The sequence below is a fragment of the Galleria mellonella genome, unplaced genomic scaffold (genome assembly GCF_026898425.1).
Source record: "Galleria mellonella isolate WM207_F2 unplaced genomic scaffold, CSIRO_AGI_GalMel_v1 utg33, whole genome shotgun sequence".
NCBI lineage: Eukaryota > Metazoa > Arthropoda > Insecta > Lepidoptera > Pyralidae > Galleria > Galleria mellonella.
The window spans coordinates 7,223,042-7,250,968 of NW_026442079.1; the positions used below are offsets into that span (position 1 = coordinate 7,223,042).

The 27,927-nt window shown below is 30.2% G+C and overlaps 1 protein-coding gene across 2 annotated transcripts in view; it reads right to left on the reverse strand.

The window, feature by feature from the left end:
* LOC113518155 (uncharacterized) overlaps positions 1-27,927 on the reverse strand; it is a 131,806-nt gene that overhangs the window by 96,286 nt on the left and 7,593 nt on the right. The gene's annotated exons all lie outside the window — the stretch shown is intronic.

Consider the following 27,927-nt stretch of genomic DNA (forward strand, 5'->3'; position numbering starts at 1 on the left):
AAACGATGGTAACCACCTCGATCCGTTTTCTAATAACAGCTTTCGTACCGAAGTCCCACCACATCTAAACTATCTGTCACTTTTCAAAAACGATTTTCTATATTCCGAACGGTTATTGATAAAGTGTTCTGATTACGAAAACTTTATTCATAGAACAAGTTGCACATAATTCCATTATGTGCAACTTGTTCTATAGATGGTGGACTATTAAACATTTTGTAATTACTTTACCTTTGAAGTTTCCATTAAAATTTCAGTAATTTTGATTATTTTGTGGGTTAATGTTTTTGGTCGCTGTCAGTGAAATTTTTAAATAATATTTCAGAACAAGGTATAAAATTCATTATACTGTTTTTATGAAAGCATAGTAAATGAGAACTGTATGCTAAAGTGACTTGAAAACATGTTTATTTCTATTATACTCTTAGGCAAAACGCTTTTCTTTTATTTTTTTATGATACTTAGAATGGCAAACAAGTTGACAAGCCACATGAGAGTAAGCAGTATCCGCTGTTTGTAAGCATGAACAGCACTATGAATATCGGTGATGTCCATGCTGTACACGTAATTTCATCTGCTCTTTGAACAAACACGCAGTAAGTACAGCTGCTTCACTACAGAAACACGAGTGGGCAAAGGTACCCATGGAGATGACTTTTGTTCGAACTCTACCTCTGGTAAAAGCTTTGATGTTGTGGTTTCTATTAAGTATAAAATATTTAATAACACTGCTAAATAACTTGAAACGATGGTAACGATGATACGATACCATAACCTTCAAGAAAAGAGCATATTCTTTTTTAAAAGGCCGGCAGCACATTTGCAATGCGTTGGTGTTATGGATGATCACGGGCGGTGGTTATCATTATCACTATCAGGTGAGCCGCTTGCTCGTTTGCCCCCTGTGTTGTAAAAAAATACCTTAGTTTTCTCATAACAGCTTTAATTTCGAAGACGACCAATATTTAATCTGTTATTTTTCAAAAACAAACGATTTTCAATTATTCGGACGATTTATTAATAAAATACTGAAATTACATAAAACTTTATTTATAATAGAAGTTGCACGCAAGTTCACCACTAAATAATTTACAATGTTGCCTTTGAAGTTCCCACCAAAATTGTGATTCCAATTTTACTGTTATTTAAAATAATAGCGACTAAACTTAAAACCTATCTTAACCTGGACATAAACCCATCTGATACTTATATACCTATATTTATACCAATAGCTAATACTTTGAACATAATAAACGTATAATTTTTAAACAAGTTTTGATTCGCTATCTTTAATTAAAAAACAGAAGCTCCGAGTTACTCGGTGAGCTATGAAGAAGACCATGCTCTAGGGAGTTTCGCTGCGTGAAAGAATACGAAATGACGATGTCTATAGAAAAACCAAAATGACCGATAAAACCCGAGGGATAAGCAAGCTGAAATGGCAATGAGCCGGCTGTATAGCCAAAGAACTTATTATACCTATGGGGAAAAAAATATTCTCAAGTGACGACTACCCACAATGTAGAATCACCACTTATTATAGAGTAACTACGTCAAATGTCGATTATTTTATTATAGAGATGCAGTGGATGCAAAGATCTCAAACTCTTCATTATGGTAATAATAGTCTACGATATAAAATAATTTATGTACATTTTTACTGTAATACAAATTAAAATCATCTGCTATTTTCATTTTTTTTTTGTATATCGCATCCTGTTATGTACATATTCACCATATCTATATTATTTACTACTAATAAAGCTGTATGCATTACACTAATAAAGAAGGATTATAAATACAAAAAGAAACAGGTGTTATGAAAAGCTTCGACTTTTATGTAGTCGCATATTTATTAATAAGTGATGTAATTAACATGTTTAGGAACAAACACGTTAAACTAATACATTAACACACTGTTTGAAAGCTACTAGCGTCTTTAAAGACTAAGCCCCTGATTATGGATAGGCACGTGCGACATACGTTCTACTATGGCATTGTAAAGAATTTATTGGATCTTTCTAAGAAATTGTAGTTGTAAATTTTACTTAATACAGCATTACATTAAAAAATGCGGAGAATTTGCAATTTGTATTTGTACATAAGGTTATCAAATTTTTGGATCTTTAGAGTTATAAATTTATGGCAATTTTGACAAATAAAGTAGGTACCAGACATCAGAGAGGACAAATAAATAAAATACAAAGTAGATATTACACTTGTGTTAATTTTTAATGATGTATATATATATTAACTAACTAGTTAACTGTCCACTGCTAAACATAAGCCTCCCCCATAAGGCGAGTTTTGACAGCCACGCTTGACAGGCGGGTATGCAACTGTGGTCAGACCTTCGGTGATGTTTTAAGAGAGACGCTGCTGGGTATCCCTCGACCATTAAGTACCTTTAATCGCTGCTTACGACACCCACGGGAAAGGAAGGAATGATCCACTTTATGCCGGGGCTACATGACATGTTGCCGTGCTTACAATTGTTTCGATTTCATCCGAGTCGTGCTAGACAAGACGCTGTGACGCAAAACGCTGTACGCCCCCTAAAGAATACTTCCAGATGAAGTAGAAACAGTTTCCGGAAACGACAAATACAGTAAATTCGTAATATTCCTGTTGTTCATGTATAAATTACATATATTAGTTTAATTTTAAAATAACGGTTTAGCTATTTTGAAGTCTGTAAATAATAATTAAGTTCTGTCTTGAAACATTTTATAATTGTATTCATCCTAATTCCAAATTCATTTACACTTTAGTCCGTTAACTTAATTGACATTCAAGCTTTAAAAAAACAGAGCGAATATAATACGACAGGTATTTTTTAAGCTATGTCAAAAATAATGGAAGAAAAATAACGCCGGATTTGTATTGATTTTTATAATTCTTTTTTTAAATTAAGAAATTGTTACATGTTAATCCCATATCAACTTTGTCGCAATTGAAGTGTTATTTTTGCCCGACAAAATTTTTAAATATTATCTATTTCAACTAGCCTTTTTCCTTGTATTTCCAATTCATAATAGAAATGACTCGGAGTATGGGACAAGACTGGAGATTCACGATTTTTTCTTGATTAGAAATAAATATAATTTTTTTCTTCAGAAAATTTGGTAGGGTGTTTTAGAACAATCAATTAATAATATATAAGATAAATTAGAGTACAACAGTCTATTTCTGAATGCAGCTGGCAACCCTATAATCAATATGTTCCGTACGTACTGATACTAATAGCTGCCTAGTTGGAAACAAAATCCTAGTTAAGCTATATCGACCTGTCTTAATTCTGTCTAAAATCCTTATGAATATGTATGTGTGATTAAAGGATATCAACCAATTATAATAAATGTCATAACTGTATTACCTATTCGTCAGCATTGCTACATCTAATCAAAATATTTTTTTACATATGTACAAACGCCTGATGATTACAAAATAGCAAACCGATATAAAATTTGTTTAACACTCGCTTGTTAAATATTTTGTTGCAAGTATACTCTGTGGTTACTCCTGTTGTTTGCACCTATGGTGTATTCCCTAATAAGTTATGAAATTCCTAAATAATTTCTTATTACCTATCACAATTGTTTTGTTTTCACATTTATTCCATCAAGAGATCACAACATAAACAATGAAATAAAATAACAATACTTCGAACAATAATACTTCTTAATACTTTGTGAAGCACCTACTACTTATTCTTATTTTCTTTTTTTTTTTGTATTTGGTTTCGTCAATCGTATTACATATAAAACGTTTAAAATTAGAACGCGGATCGCATGACCAGGTCAAGTGGAATAAAAGTAGGGTTTGTTTTGCAGCACGAACTTTTTATCCGCAAATAAAACGGCAGCATCAATTTTCACAAAATACGAAATTAATACGCACGGAAAGCCTGTCGAATGCAAAAAAAAATTGAAAATCAGTTCAGAATAGACGACCCAGCTGGGTAAGACAGCTACTTATAAACAAATTTTAGACGAATTGTTGACTTTCTTCTTTTAAAAGTCCCATTAGAATAGGATCCCCTTACTATTTATTATAAATTTGATAGCTTGTAAAGATATGTAGGTGTTTTAATATTGGTATGTATTTATGTGAAAATAGCTAATATTATCATACACTTAAATTGAAACCCCCATTTGTAAATTCGTATATTAAATTGTCGCTATATTTGATGTATATGTTAAATACTACAAATTAAACGCTTGGTGCATTTAAGATTTGTATTCGATTAAAATTTATGAAAACGACTAGTTATAATAACCAATCGGGCGAGCGTCAGATGTATTGCATTTTGGACGTTGAATGAAAATCTATGCAACAAATTACGCAAAATGTCCGGAAATGCATTGCATTGGACGCTCGCCCCGTGCGTTTATCATAACAAATTCCGAAGAGAATTTATCTAAAATAGTCTGATTTAATGGAGGTAAATTGCTTATTATATTTTAAATACTTGCTTATATTTAAGTATATTATGAATATTGTTGATGTTGAGAGAGTTTCTCAATATTATTAAAAACTAATCTGTCTGTATTGTCTGTGTTGTATGTTGTCGTAGTTTTATTTTTTCTCTTAGATTTCATGTTGGCTTTATTTATTGCTATTCTTTTTAAATTAATTGAAGATTTTTTTTTTAAATATTGTTTGAAATTACAGTTGACATGTTGAAAATTAAGAACAATCAATTATAATGCACATACGCATAAACATTCGTTAACAGTCAATTATTAAGCCACGCCCCTTGGCTTCAGGGCTGTGCACATCCATGGTTTATGATGCCTGTCACTACAATTTTGTAGTGGAAATAAATCAATATCCATAACCTCATTCCGTCTCTTCGTATAGAGGGATAGATTTATTAATCTTAACTGTATAAATAAAAATGAACTTGATATGTGCATCATTTGAAATAACTGGACTGGACTTGATTCAATTTTTTGACGTACGTAATAGTCCATCTAAAGTTTTTAAGAGAAAAATTCACTTGGAATTTTGAGAGAAAAATCTGTATTAACTACTGTTAAAATATTAGTATAGTACAGGGGTGGCCTTTTGACTTGACCTAAAATCTACTGTTTACTGACGAAATCCTGTGCGATCTACCAATTATATACTTCCTGAAATCTCAAATAAAACAACATAGTTCAGCACACAATTATGTAGTATTGTAGTATTTTTATTTTATTTTATTAAGAGGAAATACATAAAATTGAAAATTATTCTTAGTAACTACTCATTTATATCAGTGCGAGCACTGCGTTTGAGCATCTTCGGTTAGATTAGCAAAATATTTTTTGCTTTGTCACAATCGACTGGATTAATAGTTGTGATCGTGTGGTTGACCACCCCTCGTGTAGTATATAGTAATAAAAAAAAACTTGTTAGTTTTACCAAGATGACACTCTAAAAGTTTTCATATAATAGAAAACAATGTTATACTTCTGTAGGTACTTTTTCTCTATAGAGAAATAATAAACAAATAATTTTTTTTTTATTCAAGTAAACTGAATTATAAACATTTATGAATGGTTATTTTTATGAGTATGTCGCCAACTTCGAAATACTATTTCAGCTGAGAAGAACGGCCAAGAAACTTAGGTGTTGCTATTTTCTAACAAAAGTTAAATATACAAAAAGAAACGCGAATGTGTAGAATAAATATCACAAATTTCATATATATATACACGAAAATTACAATAAATGCTAGTAATCTTAAACAGACCAGTTCCTGCAAGAAGCACCCGTTTACGAGTATTACAGGTGAGCCAGGTAAATATGTATTCAACCATATGATAGGGAGCCCCTGCCCCACTATATAGTCACCAGTCTGGACATTATACTGAGCATGACGTGTTTCAAGATACACGGTTCCGTAATAAATATTGATTTCAAATAGAATGTGTCAGTATTATTGTGCCACTCATTACAAAATTAAAATGTCATTATCAATTATAGAATTTAATAAATTTATGCCAATTTTCAAGGAATTACTAATTATTTCAATAACAAAGATGTCAATATTTTAATAAATAACGTCAACAACTACTCTGCGTTTATAGACATTCAGTATAATTAGAATGTACTTCGGAAAGCATTCTTGTCGTTAATATACTCGTCTATCAAACAATAAATCAAGCTATTTTGTAAATACATAAACAGAACTTTTTACTAAGATTACTCTTTATAACAGCTTTAACGGGTAAGTCCAGGATAGATTTTGACAGTTTTTTAAAAACAGCTAGTCAATAACTATTTTAATTAAACTGTCTAAAAACTTTACAAATAAGTCCCATATGCGAACTAAATATCTATTAAGAAAGGTTTTTCAAAATATCGACGGAAATAGAAGAAATCAAGTTTGACGAATTTCTTTCTAGTATTACTACAATACCGCCATGTGTGCCCCGGCATATAATGAGCCACCCCCTTCCTTTCCCGTGAGTGTCGTAAGAGGCAACTAAGGGAAGGCGAGGGATGGGCAGCAGCATCCTTCTTAAAACATCTCTTAATGCCTAACTGCGGTTGTCAACCTGCCTGCCAAGCGTGGCAACTACTGGCAGTTTTGCCAGTAGTTCCCCTTATAGGAAAGGCTTATGTCCAGCAGTGGACTGTTAACGGCTGAAATAATAATAAAATTATTACAATACTCACAGTATAAAAACTGTAACTGTAAAAAATATTAATTAGATATTATAATAACTAAGACCAAAAAATAAGTATAGTATATCTTCGTTTCTAAGATTAAGTTAAAAATAAATCATAATAAATCTCAAACTTTTCATTTAATCAGCAGTATTTATTAAAATTCGTACAATGAGACTGTCGATATAAAGCTGGTAGATATTATGTCAAATTGCAGGATTATTAGAAGTAACTCACTGCTAAATTAACTATAACTTCCACAAAGTGGCCTATTTTGAAGATTCTGGTGTCTACGAGAATCTTCGAGAATTCATTTAATTGTGACCTTCTAGCCAAATTAAAAATTAATTACAAAGACGAATCTTTCTATGGTGTTATTACGAATTATCAAAGTACCCATTTTAGATCCCCAGGGATGTACTGAACGATAAAATCGAGTGAAATATCGAGGAAAAGTATATTAAATATTGAAGATAGTAACTTTTACTCAATGAAAATATTTTATTATTAGAAATAAGCATATTTGGTTACAGAGAATTTTTTAAAAGATTACCAAAATTGGAAGTCGAGCTAATTAAAAATATAAAATTAACCATTAAATTGTACATTTTAAAAAAAAAATTATCATTTCAATACGGTATTCTAAAGTTACGTATTAAAATGACTAATTTATAATCTGAAATTCATAAACAACGATACATCACGTGATCGGTGCTTCTTATTGATTATAAAATATGACAAATGAGGTTACTACTCAATGTAAATTATTGCATGATTGAAGTCGCCATTTTCTACAGAGAAAAGTTTCGTGATAAATATCATTAATTTTTTTTTTTGTATATGATTATGTATTATATAAAAAAATATACATAATAACATAACTAAACAACAAAAAAAAAAAGATTCATCACATACAAATGCTTATGTTATTCTTTTAGTTAAAAATAAATTTCCTTTGAATACAATTCAACTTTTGTTTTTTATTATTATTTCAACTCTGTCATCATCAGATCATAATACGGATTTAATTACAAGTTTCATCTATATTAATGTAATATAAAATAATGAGCATTGCATTCCTTTTAAAATACATACAAATTTCAAAATTCCCGTCATATTAAAATGATTGAGATGTGTTGTCAACCCTAATGTCAAGTGGAACGATTAGCCCTAAATTTATCTGAAGGTCACACTAATACGTACCGTAAACACATTGGCCTCACTGTAATCGTAGCAATATTTTCCATATTATAGCTACTACAGTATCTTTGTTGCTCGAGCAATTCCACTAATATTATAAACGTGAAAGTTTGTAAAGAAGTCTGGATGTTAATATATTTAGATGTTTGTTACTCATTCGTTGGTACATATATACACTATACTTTTATCCTAATTTACATTATTTATTAAACTTTATAATCACATTCTTTTTATTTATTTATTTTATAACACAGGCGCAAACGAGCTTACGGATTACCTGATGGTAAGTGACTACCACTGCCCGTGATCCCCAGCAACACTAGAGGCGCTTATTCACAAAAACTTCAAATCTGTCATAAACTTATTTTAGCAATTGAATTGTTTAGTTCTTTACTTTTGCTCTAATTTCTCAATTTGATAGGCAGGCACAAAACACTCTAATAGTTAAAATAGGTTTGTAGAACATTTTAGTTTTTATAAATAAAAGGATTACTGTAAATCAACAAATCAATCAATTAACATTCAGCGTTCAATACCAATCAACCGTACATAAAATGAACAGAAATATTGGCATGCAACTAATTGTTGAAAAATTCCGGTATAGTGTTTCATTCTGTAAAATTTGTGTGTATTGTTTTAATTTAAAGCTACTTTTCTCTGTGAAAAATAACTCTTTCGATTTTTCAACACTATGGAAGTTTAATTTTTACGCGCGAAGATGACACCTATTAAAATATAAAAATTAAGACATTTTTTTAATTGCCTTCAAGTAAATGTTTATAACGAGACTTTACGACCTTGTGGGGTCAATTCCGAGGCGCAATTCCCTAACAAGTATATATCTAAAAATAAAATTTCAATTTGATAATTTAATGAAGCTAGTAGCTTACAAAGCATCGCCAACTAAATTGTAAGTAATTGAGAGTCAATTATAAATTTAATCTATACTAGTCGTTGAAATAATAATTTCTTTTTTAATATTAAACTGATAGTTTTAAATTTTATTTAAATATAAAGAGAAAGAATGATGTTTCGGAATTGAGTCCAATATGATGAGATTTTTGGAGTTAGATTTTATTCTTTTAATGTAAATTATACTGATGTGTAAATAGGTAAAAACGTGCTACTTGAACGTACATTTGATATAAAATTTCTCTATATATATTGATATAATCAATGATGAAATGAGCATATAAAAAGAAAGGATTTTTATATCTGAGTAAAGCAAGAGATGTAGCATTCAGTTTACTCTGTCTACTCTGTGAGAACAGTTCTGGCGTCAAGATTGTTAAAATGAACTTTTTAACTAAAAATATTAAAACTATATTAAATGCAAATATTATGCTTGTAAAAAATAGTACTTAAATCAATACTTAGGTGTATTGATTTACCTACAAATATAACTAAGCAGTAGGTATGGATTCTCTCTTGTCTTTTATAGGCTTCTTTAGGATATAAATAAATAATTATGATACCTACCTACAATATGCGAACATATTTATTGGTTTCTATAACTATGACATAATGATGTATTATCCTACTAACTTTACAGATGCGATAGTTTGTGTAGATATTTGGATATTTGTTAGGTACTCTAATGTTAATAAGGTTAATCTAAGGTTAATCAGAACTGTACGGATTCGAATGAAAAGAAGCACCATCTCGACTATGTCCTAGATTAAGACGCTTCATGTTATCGAAGTTCATTTTTGAATTTTTTTGAAATTTCCAGATTAATAGTAAAAATAATTAATTAATTATTAATAATCTGAAAATATATTATTTAAATATATATCTATACTCGCTACAATGAGTAAATAATTGATTAATTCTTTTTTTTTCCAAATTTTACACTGGAACTTTTTCCACATGAATTGGAATATAAAGTATCGTATGCATTAATTTCGGCTTTGGAGTATCTGAGTATTAAATTTGAGCCAAATCTTTCCAGTTATTCAACAATAATTATATAATTAATGTCTTTATATAATTTCACATTTATATATTTCCGTAATTTCACATTTATAATTTCACGTTTATATATTTACCTTTCCGTTATCTACTAGGTATGAAATATAAGGCTTACAGGTAACACAATATATTCAACTGGCCAGGAAAATACTTGAAAAGAGTCCGAAAAATGTAACCTTTCCGCATAACTGAAACATACGCAACGTTAGTTATATCCATTGCGTACGTTTCCAAAACATGCCGTCTCGGACCTATGTGTTTTGATGCAAATAAAAAGAAATTTTTAAAAAGCATTCCAGAATAAACGAATTTAATTTTTCTAAAGAAAATACACACATGTCTCTAACTATTTACAGTTCTGTTGTAAGTCTAGACAAGTGATGTACATCAATTGCATATCGTAGCAGCAAGGCGCAAGGTAGACAAAAGGTGTTTTCCTCTTTTTTTCAATTCTTTTGCAGTATGAATACCTAAACATTATGCAGACCACACATGCTGCGACTATACCTACTGTTCAGTTCAAACTGTAATGTATATATTTATTAATTGTACCTTGTAAATAATGTAATTAAAAAAAAATTATGAGTTTTCCTAAAGGAAAATAAGTTGAAAGCAACAAAAAAAATTGGAACATCACATACTGACTTGTTTGTTTAATGCACGGTGTTACACTCCTTTAAAGGCTGCAAATGGTTTCCATTTTCATTCATGACTGCATCGGTATGATCGGGATACTTTACTCATCGGGATAATAGTAGCCGATCCTTCTCCATCCTCAATAGTACGTGTACCTATTTCGAATTCCATGACGATGGTTATGTTGTTGAGACGCCAAAAGATAACTAACACTCTCACTTTCACATTTATAATATTAGTAAGGATTTGTGTAAAATAGTCTTCTGAATAAAATTAGCTGCAGATGTGTTCTCATTGTAAAAACAGGAGTACACTCCAAAATGAACAAACTAAAGTTTTAGGTATTTTATATTAAAAAATGGCCGAAAATTTGTCCGAAACTTCAGATTGTTCATTTAAAGTAAATCTCCTGGATTGGAGTTCTAGTTATAAGTTTAATCACTACGATTTCTAGTAATTAATGTACTTGACATTAGAGAGAAATCGTAGTATCTCTCGTCAGTAGAGGGACTTGTTAAAATTGTAAAGGCAAAAAAGTTTCACTAAAATGCTATAAATATAAGAAGCCCAATTTACGATTCTATACCCTCCCCAGGTATTGTTTAAGATATCAGCGCGTGGGTGGAATACTTTCACAAAGTTTGTTAATAACCACATAGGTACTTATACTCTATTGTGAATAGTAAAATTGATTAACGATGAACTATATAGCATTAAGTTATATATTTACATTACAATCGAAATAAAATTTCATTTATTTAAAAATAAATAAAATAAATACCGATTGTTTTAAATATAATTCAATTTAAATGATCATATGTAGCACAGACTATCCACGGAATTATGTATACATTTTACACGTTAATATATTTTTAACATTTGGCTTTTTTAATTATAACAAATTGTTGAACTATTACAAAGTTATACACAGGAAGATATAAAAAAATATTGCATTTAATCCAAGCAATGTTCTGAATCTCCAATAAAAACAATAACAATTTTTTTATTATTCTTAAGTGAAGTTCATTTGTGAAAAATAATATAGATAGTGTTAGGTAATATAGATCGAGAGTAAAAAATTGATATTAATTTAGTAAACTAAATGTCATTTTGGTTAACTGAGTTTTGATATATAGTTTTTAAACTAAAACAATGCGCTATATTTTTGTGTTGCAAATAAGTTGATTTTAAATTTCCCAAATCAGGCCATTTAAATTAATTCGAATTGATATTTTATTTATATCATAATATTTATTTATTTAAAGTAACACCAACACCATATTGCATTATAACACATTAATAATATAAATATACATATTGTTTACAAAAAATAATGTACATATATTCAATAAAATAGCGGTTAATTTCAATGATTTTCGTAATGAAAATATATTTTAAATCTATTCTAAGATATTAATAAAAGTAATCAGTAAAGATGAAAAATCATTATGAATCATCATGTTCTGTTTATTCCGTTTATTTAAATGTTCATAAGTATTTTATATTGTGATTATTTTTCAATTTAACCTTACAATATAAATTTCAGGCCGCTTACTTAACTATGTATACGATACCCCAAAAACAGGTCAACTTTTTTATCAATGTGTGCGTAACACATGAATAAAAAAGTTGTCCTATTTTCGCGAAACATTTATATAGTGACGCTCCATTTATATAATCTAAACTGTATATGTCTATTATATTGTCAACTTCATTTCCTTGCAAATTCAGAACTGTCATACGTCCAGCTAAGTATGTCACGAGCACTCTCGCACGCTGTGCCTATAATAGTTTTTGATTTTGTTTCTGGCATTGTATTTCAATCTTTTCATTCGATTACATTATATTATGTTTATAATTACCGTATTTTACAGCTTTTACTACTTCATTCGTGTGACCAAAAGTGTTCAATAATTGGAATAAAAAAATAGCAATAAATTTCATAATGAATCATTAAGTCATTAAGACATTAGTAGCTAAGAAACAAATCACTTTCATAATTATGGTAAAGATTATCATCCTACGAGTATACCTCTTATAGACCATTAAACGCTTTTTACTGGAACTTCACCTGGTTGAACAATTTATTTTGGAAGATCTCTGCCACCTCAATATCACTTCAATTGGAATTGAATTTTTGAGAGAAGAAGTAATTAATTTTTTAATCCACTGAATCCTTTTTTATCCAAATATTTAACAAGTGAAAAAGTCTGACAAAGAGGACTTCGTTTCTTTAAAGTTATAAGTTTTTTGAATATTGAATTTAACTGCAAATTAAAATAATATGTTCCTTAAAAATTATTAAAATTATTTATATTCTTAAAAATTATGCGTCATATTGTTGTCTAACCATTATACTCCTGCATTTTTTTAATAAGTGAAAAGAAATAAGAACCTCGCCTGCGCTACTTGAATACCTACACGGGTGGGATACCAGCAAGAGATGTGAGGATTAAAGCAGGTTAGTTGGCCTGTCGTGACTAATTCAACAAAAATTAACTACGGTGGTTTCTAGGAGGAACCGCGAGAAGATCGACATGATACGCTATATTGCTAGCAATGGAACTATTAGAGCCCATTACTAACAATCTCTTTCCTTCCGTGGGTTTGTATTAGATATTCAATATAACCTAGTGGCACCTAATAATCGCTTTATTAATTAATCAATAGTGTTCACCCGGGACAATTTGAATATCGTTTGGTCTATTGATAATATCGATATGAATTTTTACTCATTTTTGTATAAGATAATCTAATAATCTAGGCATGTTATAGGTAATATCAATGATATAATATATAATGTTACATGGTCAAAATATTGATTAATTATAATAATCTATTCGGATGAAACAATAGCTAGTATGATTCATTTCTTATGATAGAATTTCTTTTACGCATAAATTCGTTTAATGAAAAATAGTATTTATTGTTCCAATACTTTCTATTGATACTATCGATTAAAACGATCAATCCATTGTATTGAAGTCAATTACGTGGTTCCAATCGAATTATCGATTGATAATCGATACTCAACAATTACGTGGATCCAATTGAATTATCTATTTATAATCGATACCCAACAACTAGACAACATTACGCAGACATTAATTATTTACAAGCCGATTGAGTCGCAGAAATTGATAAGTGACTTTTATATCTGCCCTGCTACATTATAAATAAAATATCAGTAGAGAAAGTTATCTTCTTTAATTATTTATTGCAGGGTAACAGGATATAAAAGTTAGTTCTAACTACCTTTGCAACGGAAAACGCACCTACACCTACATTTTTGCTTTTCTGTCGCTTAATTGGAATCTCAGTTCAGATTGTTAAGAAATAATTTGATTCATAACAAAGTTAATTCCTTCAATCTAACTAAATACTCATTAAATGAGACTTAATTTGATATATTTATATATACCTAACTTAGTATCGCATACAAACTGGCTGATAACCCGATGCAAAGTAGTAACGGCCACCAGATTGTATTTCAAGAAGATTTTATCTTATTTAGGATTAAGTATTCCCAAAAATAAAAGGGAATGTATACGGATTAAAGTACTGCCAACGCTGTCCTAGTACCCACGCTCCAGGCCGGATACAGCGGCTAGTTATAACCGATACGTTTAGTAAAACTAATGAGATTAATGTTAGCTGATAGTGATTTAATATGAAATCAAAAATTTTTTAAATATAAGACAGCAAGACACGTTATTTTAGCAGATTTAATTACAATATTTTTTACAGATATAAATAAAATTTGCACTTGTTACTAATTTTTTTTAATCGGCTTTGCTTATACAAATGGTAGTAATAATGCATACATTAGAATTTTATTAATGAACTTAATAAAAAAAAAATAATCGGTCATCTTATCGGGCACAGGGCATATTCAATGGGACGGCCTTAGGAAGTCGTATAAACTGCCCAAACAATTTTTCCCATTGGTCCTTTTCTTTTTTTCATTTCCTTTATCTTAACACATTTTTTCTTGTTTTTTCCGCATATGTTTCAAGTATTTTCAAAGGGAGTACAATTTTGATGCAACTATTTATAACACAAAATACACTGGATACTGCCCTTCCAGGAAAACTAGATTCATTATGAATTAGTGATAAGGGTGGTAACATTTTAAAAGATTTAAACGATTTTACCTTAAGTGAAATTTGATTGCTATTAAATGATGTGTTTCGCCTAGAGTTCTTATTTCGTCGTCATAAAAACATAATAGTGTGCATTTGTAGATGAGTTTACAGTTAAAATCCATGCAGATAAAGTTTCGTTTTCTGTACAACAACTGTAATAAACACTAGTGCTAGAATATTTTAATGAGACAACAGGAATTAAAATACTATTGACTATATACTATTTTGAGAAGTACCTACAAGAGTTGTGATATTTTACGACAACAATTGCGTAGTTTATTGCGCAAATTACACAGCAGCCGCCAATGGCATGTGACATTATTCGAGCATTATTCAATTTGTTAATTAATGGAATGCATAATGAGTAGGTACTAATTTAGATACTGTAATATATGACAATATAGATTCTTTTATCTCACTTACGAGTACAAAGGAAATGCATACGTAACATTTACTTTATGTATTAATTTATGCGCCTTTTTTATCATATTTATTTAGAGATTTTCATCTTGCAGATATGACAATCCTTCCGTAGTAGTATAAATAATGGAAATATTTTTTATGCAACTGGAATTTCAAAGAATATGAAGGACCTTCAAATGGGAAGTGATCATCGTCGCCAGATCATCTTATGCTCCTGACATTATCAGCATCAAAAACTACTGAATACACTGCGGCACCTACGCTGTACTTTATTCACAATGCATGAAGGATACCTGAAGTGTTATGGCCTCGTAACACTATAATTTCACTCTTCGTGATTTATACACTCTTTAAACCGTAATACCGTGTAATCGCAGCTGCATACCACCAAAAGTACGAGCATGATAAAACTACTCATTGAGACTACTTTTGTACAAATTTTTCTCTAACATAAAATATAAATCTATATTTACCACGAAATATTACTATTACTTACACTGGTATTACAGTGTTTTTTGTACACAGAAAATAGTTTTAAATTGCTGTTTTTATCTCATTCCTATCTGATCGCCCCGTTCTACAATTTATTATCTATAAACTTAAATTAAGAATATTCATCACCTTCTTAGCTTTATCCCAATTATTGTTTAAGGTCGGCGTAATATATTCTTCTCTTCAATTCTTCTCTATTTGTAGTAATTTTCACATTCATTCCTATTCTGGCCATATCATCTTTCACGCAATCCATCCATGTCTTTTGACGGCTTCCTCTACCCTTATATCCTTATATATATTTTTTCTAGGCGAGTCCTATTTTCATATCAATATCGGTATGTACTTCAAGAAATATTTGTTTTTATTGTATTTTATATAATACAAATATTTACAAGTTTTTAAAATTTTATTACATGTCAAGTATAACTCAGTAACATAAGTATTTAATGTGTAACGTTAAAGACTAAGTGTCATACACAGAAAGTTTTTATTAGGTAATCATGACATAAAATAACGAGTAATAAAGAGCTTGCGTAAATAAGATTTATTAGAACACGAGTTGATTAAATCCTTTGTCTTTTATCCATTTAAATGTTAAAACTGTTTAGATCACATCTCTGTAAGACGAGTTTGTAAACGTAGAATGATAGTAGTTTTTAATGTAATGAACATTAAAATTTCAAATTGTAATAACCAAATTGATACATTTGCGTACTATTTCAACTATGACATTAATATTTACTTACTTTGGTTCTATATTATGTATACCCTATACTTGTATAATATACAGCAAAGTCAGTGTTGAGTAGGTAACTTTGTATAGAGTGTACAAGACAATTTAAAAATTTTTAAGAATATACTTTCAGATTGGTCATTAATACCTTCAGTACTTTAGTTTTTAAATCATAATAACTAGTTTAACCAGAATGGAAGTCGATTTTTTATTTGTGGAACACAAACTTACATTACTTTATATTAGTAGATTTAGTGGATATTAGTATACTCCAAATTAAATCAAGTTCATTATGCTCCAGAAAAAAAAAAACTTTATACGTGAGCAAATATACACCAATAAACAACGAGTTCTAAATTCAAATGTTTACTTACATAAAATATGTCTAATATTACAATGAGGGATCAAGTGTTTATAAGTGGATTATAATTCTTAATAAACAGTTTACGATCTACGAAAACAAATGACAGCTTCAATCATCAAAGAATGGGACTAACACAGGAATAAAATCTAACGACGACAAAAAGATTAATAAATATCTATTTAGAATTAGCAACATAATCTAGTAGTATCGTACAAGAAAATATTTCAGAATTTAGAATCCGCTTGTTTAAGAATGACTGCAAAATATTATATATATATATATATATGACTTGTTGGCCCGTATATCAAAACTCATTCGGAACCGCTGAATCTAGAATCTTGCAGCAGATTAGTTCATTATATAATACAAGTAAAAATAAATTATTTTGCAAATTCAATCCACAAGTAAAACGGGAATTAAAAGTTTGTATGAATTTTTGACAGTTTAGAAGTTAAACACGTGAAATTTTAGACTTAGACTCTAGGTTCAAAATAAAAATAAATATATGTTTATTGGCTTTGGACGAATTTATCACTAATGGCGTAAATTGAGAGTAAAAGTTTGTATGGTTATAATTGAAGCCAGAAGTACGAAATATTTTGTTTTAAACTTCTAATTAGAAACAAATAAAATACTTTTCGGTATTTTTGGTAATTTTACCTTTAAAGGGATAAAATAGGGGATATACATTTATATAGAAATTTTGTTATTTTTGAAGTTAGAAGTATGGAAGTTTGTTTTTAGGCTTTTAATTAAAAACGAAGCGTTTTTCGATGGTTTTTTTTTTAATTGTACCCCTAGGGGAGTGAAACAGGGGATGATTTGACTTAGATAAAAAATTTTATATAAATTTGTTAATTTTAAAATAAGTAAATAATACTAAATATAGTCTTTTGCTAAGAAAAGATATAACATTGGGGTTTGCAATATAACCGAATTCAATGTGGTCGACATCGCGGGCAATAGCTATAATAAGACTAAGACGGATAAGTGGCTGTCGCGACAAATAAAATAATACACACGAAGGAAGCTGCAAGCAAAAGTTAGTATAATGATATTGATACTTTGCCTATACACAGTACGTGAAACATTGGTAAGGATAAGTAGAAATAATCCTTTTCTTGCTCACTTTGTGAGAGACCTAGAGACAATAATAATATAATGTGTGTGATCTACTCTCACAGCACATAAATATTTATTTACAGAGCACAGTATATAAGTAGAAAAGAAGGTATATTTTATAAAGTATATACATATATATATCAATAAATGTCCATTATTTTAGTGGAAGAAAGTCATATGAATATATAGATAGCTACTATAATGAAATATTATACTTAATTATAGCAGTAATAAAGATTGCATTTGGTTTCGGTTCGAGTACATTACCCTCCCGTGCTCTCTTACACTAAATATTGTCACGGTCACCTTCCGTGGGTTCAGCGACATAAGACGGGGAGTCAATGAACGTCAGAAGTAGGACATAACTGAGTACTTATTAAAAGGAGTTGTTGAAATAATCAATCTATGGTATTGTTCAGGCTCGGACGCCAGATTGTCTGTCACTCTTAATAATATAAAAAAAAAAGTTATGTTAAAATTGGTTTCTCATTTACTCTTGCATAAGCATATTATGTCTTTACCCCTAGTTTCCTCATTACATCATCATGGACATTCAAATTTCGTTATCAAAATTATCTCTTTGTATATATTTGCTAAATAAATTAATATGTTTTGTATATATAATTAATGAGGATAAAATTTTCCTTGTTTATAAATGTTATGACTCTTGAAGGAGCAATTTGTGAATTAAATTAGGTGACACGAGCTGTTCATCCTCTCATCCTATAATTGAAATTATAACAAAGAATAAGATAACGCAAGTTTTATTTTAATAATAAAACCATTATTCCGAAATGCACACGCCTATCTATAGATATTGCATATTAATTGAAAATGCTAATTGGTTGACGCATGAGTCACCATTCGCCAACACATAGTCCAAACTACCGGTGCGGAATTTCAAATTAATTTACTTTCCAACGCAATAGAAATGGATTTTAGATAACTTTACTCCCAAAGGTCTCGCCAATGGGAGATGAAAGTTTGTTTGTAAACTGAAAACCTTCAAGTGAACAGTATTATTAGGCTGAGTATTATTTTTTTCTAACTTATTAATATATTATCTTATTATTATTATGAAATTGAAACTCAATTTCACTTAAACGGAAGAACCAATTTAGGAAAGTAGGTTTTTTTCTATTTCTCGCGAACCCAACCAAAGATGCCTATTTTACCAACCTTTGAAAGCTATAATAGATATAACATTTTATATCGGACTCTACACATTTTGTCCGTTGTGAAAATTTGTATTTGAATGTAAAAGTAACATAAATAAAAAAAGTATTCCTAATTAGAAAATATTGATAATAATTCACGAAGATTTATAAAGCATGCTATATTGAAAAAAAATCATTTTAAATTTTACATCAAATCAGGAAATTCAATAAAAAACACTAAATAAGTTCAATAAAAAAATAAAAAAAACACCAGTCAACATAATAAGTAATGTGATTAGAAACATTAGTAGAACACTTATAACACTTAACACTACTAGTGCGACATGCGGCTATTCACGTGTTCATGCGACTAGACTATCTTTTTGGGTTCTGTACCAAATAAACACAAAGGAACTTTTATATTAATTTTGAATAAACAGTCTTTTGCCGGTTTAATTAAATATTATTTTATTAATACTTTAAAAGTTTATACCCTCCATACAATGAAATCGACGTGGATTATACGCTTGTGAGGATATCACATCCATTTTTCTATTTAGAAAACTGAATATTTAGAAACACGGTTATCGTCTAGATTGATCAAAATGATAAAGTATTGTTTTGTGTATTGCGGACAAATTTCAATTCAATATTTCCGACGCACTCTGATAGAACCAGTAACAATAGGGAATCCAATAAAGTGCCTGATTGCCAAGAATTAACGTATTAAAAGCTTTTGCCCTTTTTCTTTTCCCTCCATTTATGGGACTTCCATAAATGACTTGACGTCTTCAGAATTCTAAAGAGTTGCCATGTCTTTAAAAAGCCGTACTAATAATGTGCTCCGATAGGGGAGGGGAATGTTAATAAGGGACTTTTTTAATGGGTGATAATGGAATGATAACCTCGCCTGCGCTATCGGGACATGCTGACAGGGCACCAGTAAGGGATGATAGGTGAGGATGAAAAGGCAGATCAGTTAGCCCATCGTGACGAATTCCACTAGAATTAACCACGACGTTTTCCAGGAGGAACTGCGTGGAAGTCGACCTGATAGGGTGTATTGCTAGCAATAAGTCAATTAGACCTCATTACTAACAATCCCTTTCCGCTCATAAAGGACTAGCGACATACACCATTTCAACTTCCGCGTAATTTTCCCGGGAAACCATCGTGCTTAATTCCTGGTTCATTCATCATGATAGGATAACTGATCTAACTTCATCACCTAACATTCCTTACTAGGGGGATACCAGTATAAACAACAGTACAGGTAAGATTCTCACTCCATTTCATCTAATTAAAAAAAAACATTTGCTGTGGCTCCACCTTTCCAAGGTACGTTCCTTAATGTTTGTAGTGACGCACAGTTCCATACCCACCTCGAAGATAAGGTAAAACTCCAAAAAACTCGGTGTGCTTAATAGAACGAAGCAATACTTCACACTGGATTAACGATTAATGCTCTATAAATCGCAAATCCGGCCCCACATGGAATATTGTTGTCACTTATAGACGGGAGCACCTAGATATCAGCTTGAATCCTTCGACTCTGTGAAACAACGAGCTATGGAAATTGTCGATGAGTCCAGGCTTATAAGCTGTACCGAACCCAGTATTAGAAGAGATTTTGCCTCACTCTGCGTTTTCTACCGTTTGTATAACAGGCTGTGCTTAGAGGAATTTTTCAATATGATGCCCACGGCTATGGAATAAGCTCCCTGTCGAGGTTTTTCCAAAAGACTACAGCATGAGGTTCTTCAAAAAAAGGGTAAAGATGTGTCTGGTATTACAGGCGTTCATAAGCTACGGTAACTGCTTAACTTAACTGCTGCTGGTGGACCGTATGCTTGTTTGCCACCTCAGTATAAAAAAAAGTAAAGATTATGCTTAATGAGTGAAAATGTAATGGTAACCCTGCCTGCGATATCGATATACGCTGGCGGGGCACCAGTGAGGGATAATAAATGAGGATGAAAACAGGTCAAAGAACCCATTATCGTGACGAATTCCATAAAAATTAACCAAGACGGTTTCTAAAGGGAACCGTGTAGAGGTCCAGCAGACAAGATATTTTGCTAGTAATGGAGTTGTTAGATTCCCATTACCGACAACCTCTTTTCTTCCAGTAAATAGAGACTTGCGTGAATCACATGAAAAGTTATGTAGATCTATTTCTGTCGTGGAATCATCAGTGATGCATGCGTCATTGTATTTCGAACATTAAGGTGAAGGCCATTATTTAAAGCAGTCTCTGACATGAGAACTTTTGGAATAACAACGTAAGTTGAATGCAATAGTCGGCACATACTCTGTAGAATACATGTGTACCGTCAATTTGTTTGTCAATGATTATAATTCAAGATATTATGTAAAGAAGCTGATATGAATACATATTTTTGCATTGATATTTTGATCTGTATATATTACATACTGTTACAACAAAGATTATATTATGACTGTAATTTATTTTGTGTGCTAACTAATAGATAAATATTATTCCATTAAAAATACATATTCTAAAAAAATAATTGCGATCAGGGCTATAGTATGTCTAGCAGCGTCCCTCTTAAAAATATCACCAAATCCGAAATGTGGTTGCCAACTTGCCTGCCAAGCGTGGCAACTACTGGCAAAACTCTACAATAGAGATGGCCTATGTTCGGCAGTGGATAATTAACGGCTGATGGGAAGACCATAGTATATTCTATATGTTGCAGTCAAATTCTTAACCAATCAAAAGTACTATTGACTAGCAAAATCAGTCAATAGTACTTTTGACTGGTAAAGAGTTTTGATTGCAACATATATAACTTCAACAATTTCCAAAAATGTTATTAAAATCTGTTCAAAATCGATAAATATACCAGGTAACCTATATGTATACTGTGCCTAGTGTAAATTTCCACATGATTGTAACAAATAAAATATATAAGTACATACAATGTGTCCCTAATATTAACAATATTCCGGCGAAGTTGGAATTAAGAAATAAGTTTGTACATACCTGTATAACATTACGAATACAACTAACTGTATCCTGTGTCTTTACTTAAGTGAAAACGATAAATCGTCTGTGTGTTTAATTAGGATTTAATTTATATCTGTCTAGCTGTTAAATTGTAATTAAGTGATAAACATGTTTAAATATTTAATTCATACCTGTTTACAAATATTGACATTTATAAAATTACTAGCTGTATCCCGCGACTTTGTTCGCCTAATTTAAAATAAGAAATATTCTGTGTTTAATCCAAGATATGCTCAAACTATATACAAGTATTAAACTTCAATCATATTGTCTAGAAAATATTCAAATATTTTTAGTTTCAGAATAGGTACTTATTAAATGAGATAGTATTATATATTTATGTATACATACAGCGCACCTTAATGTTCTTAACAAAAGTATAACGTCTCTACCTTTACCCAGAATGTGACAGAAATAGAATCTACCTGTAGGAATTCGAAATCCAACAAAAGTCAATAAATTCATCACCAAGAAAGATTGAAGAAATTCGTAAATAAGTCGTAAAGAACATTCTTCGTACAAACCGCGCGATCTCTTGATGATTGCATCATAAAAGTTTAAAAATTGTTTCCTTATTTCGACATATTCGGAATTGTTACACCATTTCCGGTTCATTTCTAATATTTCCTGTAAAGTTATTGAAATTTACTGTAAAGTCGATTTCAAAGGATATTTCGAAATTTTTGAAGAAATATAATTTTCGAAATCGGCATAGAAGCATACTTCCAGCTTTGCATAGATCAATTATTAAGAAGAACACCTACAATATATAATAATACACAAAATATTTAATGAAAAAATCCACAGTAGATAAAAGGCAAACCTACCATTTGTATAAATATTATATATTACATAAATTATTAAGAAAATTTAAGGCAACTCTCTTTTATACGTGATATGAATTTTCAAGTATTAAATGCACTTGTATAATACAAAGATCCAGTACCTATATGCTTTTCTTTGTGAACTGACAAATGACAGTTTCCGGAGTTGTACGAGGTCCGAAATAAATGGAATTATTTGTTTTCGCATAAGGGTGTGTGTTCGTAGTCTATATACTACGAACACAAACACAAATTATGTATACGTAACAACTGCTCTATATCTAGGTATACGTAGCTACAAGATTCGTCGAGTAACATTTCGTGACTTGAGTTACGTCCCGCTTCCGTAAACTCTTGATCATTGGTTATCTCTGAACAAATTCTGTTTCTGAAATGTGTTCCAAGAGAACCACCTCCATCATATCTATAATAATCTTTACTAACATTATCAATGTGAAAGTATTTGAGAAGGATATAGACTACTTTTTATCGCGGTCAGTAAACATATCCTAATCTCGTGGGCAAAGTCGCGAATAAAAGCTAGTATTAATATAAATATGCAATTAGTATAAGTGACTTTGGTTATTACTTCTTAGTACCTTAACACCTTAACCAATCACTATAAAATTTTGTATACACGTACTAATGGCTGGAGAAGGACATAGGCTAATTGTATTCCGGTCATGTACATTCTGGTCACGATAACGAGGTCACGAATAAAAACTAACAAAATGTAATTAGACATTACATTAGTTACCAAGTTGATGAGCCATCTTCATATAAGTACCTCTATTTAGAACCAATTTTAACAAGCCACTTCATCCCTGTGAGCGGAATATATTTATTGAACGAGATTAAATAATCCTGTTTACTTCATTCCAAATATAAAATACGTGTATGCCAAATTTCGCAACGATTGATTGACCCATTAAAGTACCAAGAGGTTACAAATAAATATACTTTCACACCTAATTAAATAAAAATCAATTGCCGAATGTATGTACGTAAGCGCATCACTTCAGAACGGCTGTACTAATTTGGCTAATTCTAATTCAGTTTATAAAAAGGAAAATAATTTAAAAATCGTATAGTCTCATTTTCTTCATTAACACTGTGCGAAGCCGGGGAAGGTAGCTAGTTTATAATATTAGTAAAGTTTTTGTGCCGTATCGGTTTCTGTGAGATTAGTCATAATGAAATAGATCCTCACGCACGATGTGCCAATACATCATAATCATGAACATTTTAGTCGTGAAATGTCCACTGTTGAACATAGGCCTCCCACATAGCCATAAGGAACGGTCCCTGACCACCTGCTAATAAAACTTGTGTTGTTCTTTTATGAAAACACAAATTCAGTTCAACCCTAACTAGGTGCGAACCCGCCAACTAAGAATTTATCGGGCCTTGTGCGTTCCGAGCATTCTCAGTTACATCACGAAAGGAGTATTATCAGGTACCAAATACATAGAAAGAGGTGGAAAATTGCCACCTTTCATGGGGAATGCACTCCACTTGAATTTCTGAGGGATGCTTAAAATCCTGCTGATCAACATACAATTCGGTTTATTCATATAATCCAGAACATCCAGACAGCAGCCGAGTTTTAAAATTATCCTAATTGCGAACTGAACCAGTAACTTATATACGGAAAGCAAAATGACTGCCACTGCACCATGATAAAATGGATTGTTAATAATAACAACTCCATTGCTTAGTTTAACAGCTCCATTGCTAGCAATATACCCTATCAGTCCACGCGGACTTAATTAATATTTATGGAAATAATTCATTCTTATGGAATTCTTTACGATGAGCTAGATAACCTGCTTTCATATTCACCCACCATCTCTCACTAGTACCTCGCCAGTGTATACCGAGAGTTCAGACAGATTTACCATTACATTTTCCCTTTTAAAAAATAAAGAAATCTGCACCATGAAGATCATTAGTTTAATAAGTTCAATAAGTTTAATTTTTCAACTAAATATTTAATATAAGATACGTTATATAATAAACACTTGAATTATTTGAATAAAGTAATTTATTTACATCATAATCCTAACATATTTTTTTCGATTTCGTTGTATAAGTAAACAAACAAAAGACGACAATATAATCGATGTGCCTTTGTTCAATTTCAAATAACAAAATGCTGAGGATAGAATACTTAATACTCGTGTCTTGAGATTCTCGATCAAGTATACTACTGAACTAACCAATAGAAAAATAACTCGATTTATTATAAATTGTACGAAAATAAGAGTTTCTTAGAAAGAAGATGTTTTCTGGATAAAATTATTTCTCTTATTCTTTACTCTAATTGTAAATATACAAAATATAAATCTAGTCACTGACAGAGAAACAGAAGACATTTATAAGTGTATTACAAAATAGTACACTTGCTAGGAAATATATATTTTTATAGGACTAAAATTAAGATATTGGTTTTCATATATACAGTTTTTTTAATTTATACCTACCTTTATTATCATATAGCATTTATTGTAATAAATATATACAATAAATACTATAGAAAAAAAAATACTATTTTAAGCATAACTCAACCCAAATATATCAAATTAAATATATTTACCCTTAAAGCAATGAGCAATTCGGTATTACATTACCAGTAAATTTAAGCAATTACAAAATGAACGGCTAAAATTTATACAATATTTACTGTACCACCTGAGCTTGTTTTGCACGTAAGAGGGTTGTAAAAGATTTATAGAAGAAAAACATAATAAATAATACGTTGAATAATCTATTTTTTTGGATTGAATATTTTGTTAGATGGGAAAATACAACGGAATGACATCGGATTTTATGATATAGCAAAGTCAGGCACGCCGCACGCGAACGATAGGTACTCGTAGATACTGTATATAGACACGACATGATGTTACAATGTTGTCATCGTTATCATTTCTTTTTTAACCGATTTGAAAATTAGGTTTTCTAAGTATTTGATTGTTTTATTAATATATTCCTCTATATCTTCGCTAATATTGAACCTAATTTATAAAAAATAATTTATCGGACGAACTTACGTACACGAAATGACATATAAAGTAACGAAATGCTATATACGGTAATACACATCACTTTTTTGTAATTACTTACAAGTAGTGTTATAAAGAATATTATCGTATAATTAGCCTTATACGCATGTAAATGGTATTCTAATACCTATTTTACACAGGCATAATTATTTTTTTTAGTACAATTTTAACGAACTTCACATAACATATGTATGTATTTTTTTTTTTATAAAGGATTTTCTAGATGTACTTATAATAATTTAGTTTAATGTAATTGGAGAATATTTACCACTTCGTTCGCTTAGTAAACACCTATAATAGATAAATACAACTTTATCTGTGTAGGTACGTTAATTAATATATGTACGTCTCTAAATAGAATGAAATAAAACTGCGCGCGCATCCTTTTGTTAGAATAGACATTTGATACCCAGAATGTATACGTGTTTATACATAACGTGTGCGTACCGCGTAACTGTATCGTTCAATCCACAATTTTCAGGGACACTAACATTCTTACCGTAGCTGTTAGAGCAAGTTTTAATTAACAATAAACTTGAGTTTCTGTACAATTTAAACGCGCAAATTTATTTAGATTCCATTTATATCAGCTTGGCCTTTTGAACAGGTAACCTTTTTTCCTATGTAATGCGATCACATATATAACGTACAATTTACATTCGGAAATCGCTCAGTTGACAATATTATGACTGGCAAATATTTGAGAAATGCATTAAATGTACATTACGTGTAGCTATCAGATACTAAATGATTTCGTAAATATAAATAAACACCTATCATAAATTTACCATATATTTGATAATTTATTAATGTTGGTTAAATTTGCTTCAACATTTAAAGAGATTTTGTAATGTTTTCATTCATATTATTAATTAAATAATATTACTAATTAAAGGGAAAGTCGTTGTATTTAAAAATAAAACCGAATAAATGTAACTTGGACTGACACACCGCGGGTTCCGTAAAATAATCTATAAATAAATAGGTTATTATTTTTTTTTTTGTAAATTAAAATTTTATTTGATATATGGAGTAAGATAAATTGATATTTTCTTTTAAAACTTGCTTATATGAAAGAAATACGAATATTATTGTTATCATCAATAATAGGCCACAAATCATTTACCTTTACCTTCCCATGACTTGATCCAATGGGATTCGAATCCACGTCTCTCTGCTGATTATAGTTCTATTTGAACTGTGTTTATAACCAGTTATATTACGAAACTGTAAATGTTCCACGATTATTTCAAACGTCTTTTTACTTAATGTAAATGTCGTTGGGTATGATTTTCAAATACAGGGTTGTGTATTTAAAATTTTGGTATTGAGAATAACTTTCCTTACTTTGAACCATAACTATGATAAAAAATTAAACCACTTAACTAAGTTTTCTGTCAAGTTTTTCGGTAATTTCTTAAAAACTAGGTTACAGTTAGAAATATCTTTTTTTGTTCTTATAACAATTAGAGTTTCAACTAAAACTCGAAAACTAAATTTGATTGTACAATGTACAATTGACTATTTGATTTGTCTTTGGGTCTCCTAGGAAAGAAAGTAAAAATCATTTTAAAATTATTTCTATTGCAAAATAAGGGTGTGTTTTGTAACAATATTTAAAACTACTTCAAATTTCATTGATAGTTTTCATAACGATTGTGACAGACGAAAAAACAGACAAAGTTGCACTATTTCTTTATATCTACATATTTGTTACGGAAAACTGATTATTCTTCAGTTTTACAATAACACAAACCTAACTAAAATATGCTGTTATAAATGTCTACACTATCATTTTAACACAATTAAAATCTCAGAAAGCATAACAATTGTTAGAGTTCCGTAGCCAAGCTTAAACAATTTCGTCGTTTTCACTCTACTCACCTGTCCGTGTGTCTTATCAGAAATTTCAGGTAACTTCGTTTATATAAAGGAAAAGGTATCTTTTACATTTTCCTTTATATTCACATTCATACTTTATACATTTTCCTATAATTTTCCTTTTATTAATAACAATCAAATTCTTATTAATATTGTAAATATGAAACTTAGTTTACTTGTTTGTTAATTCTTAGTGTCTTAACAACTCAACCAATCACTA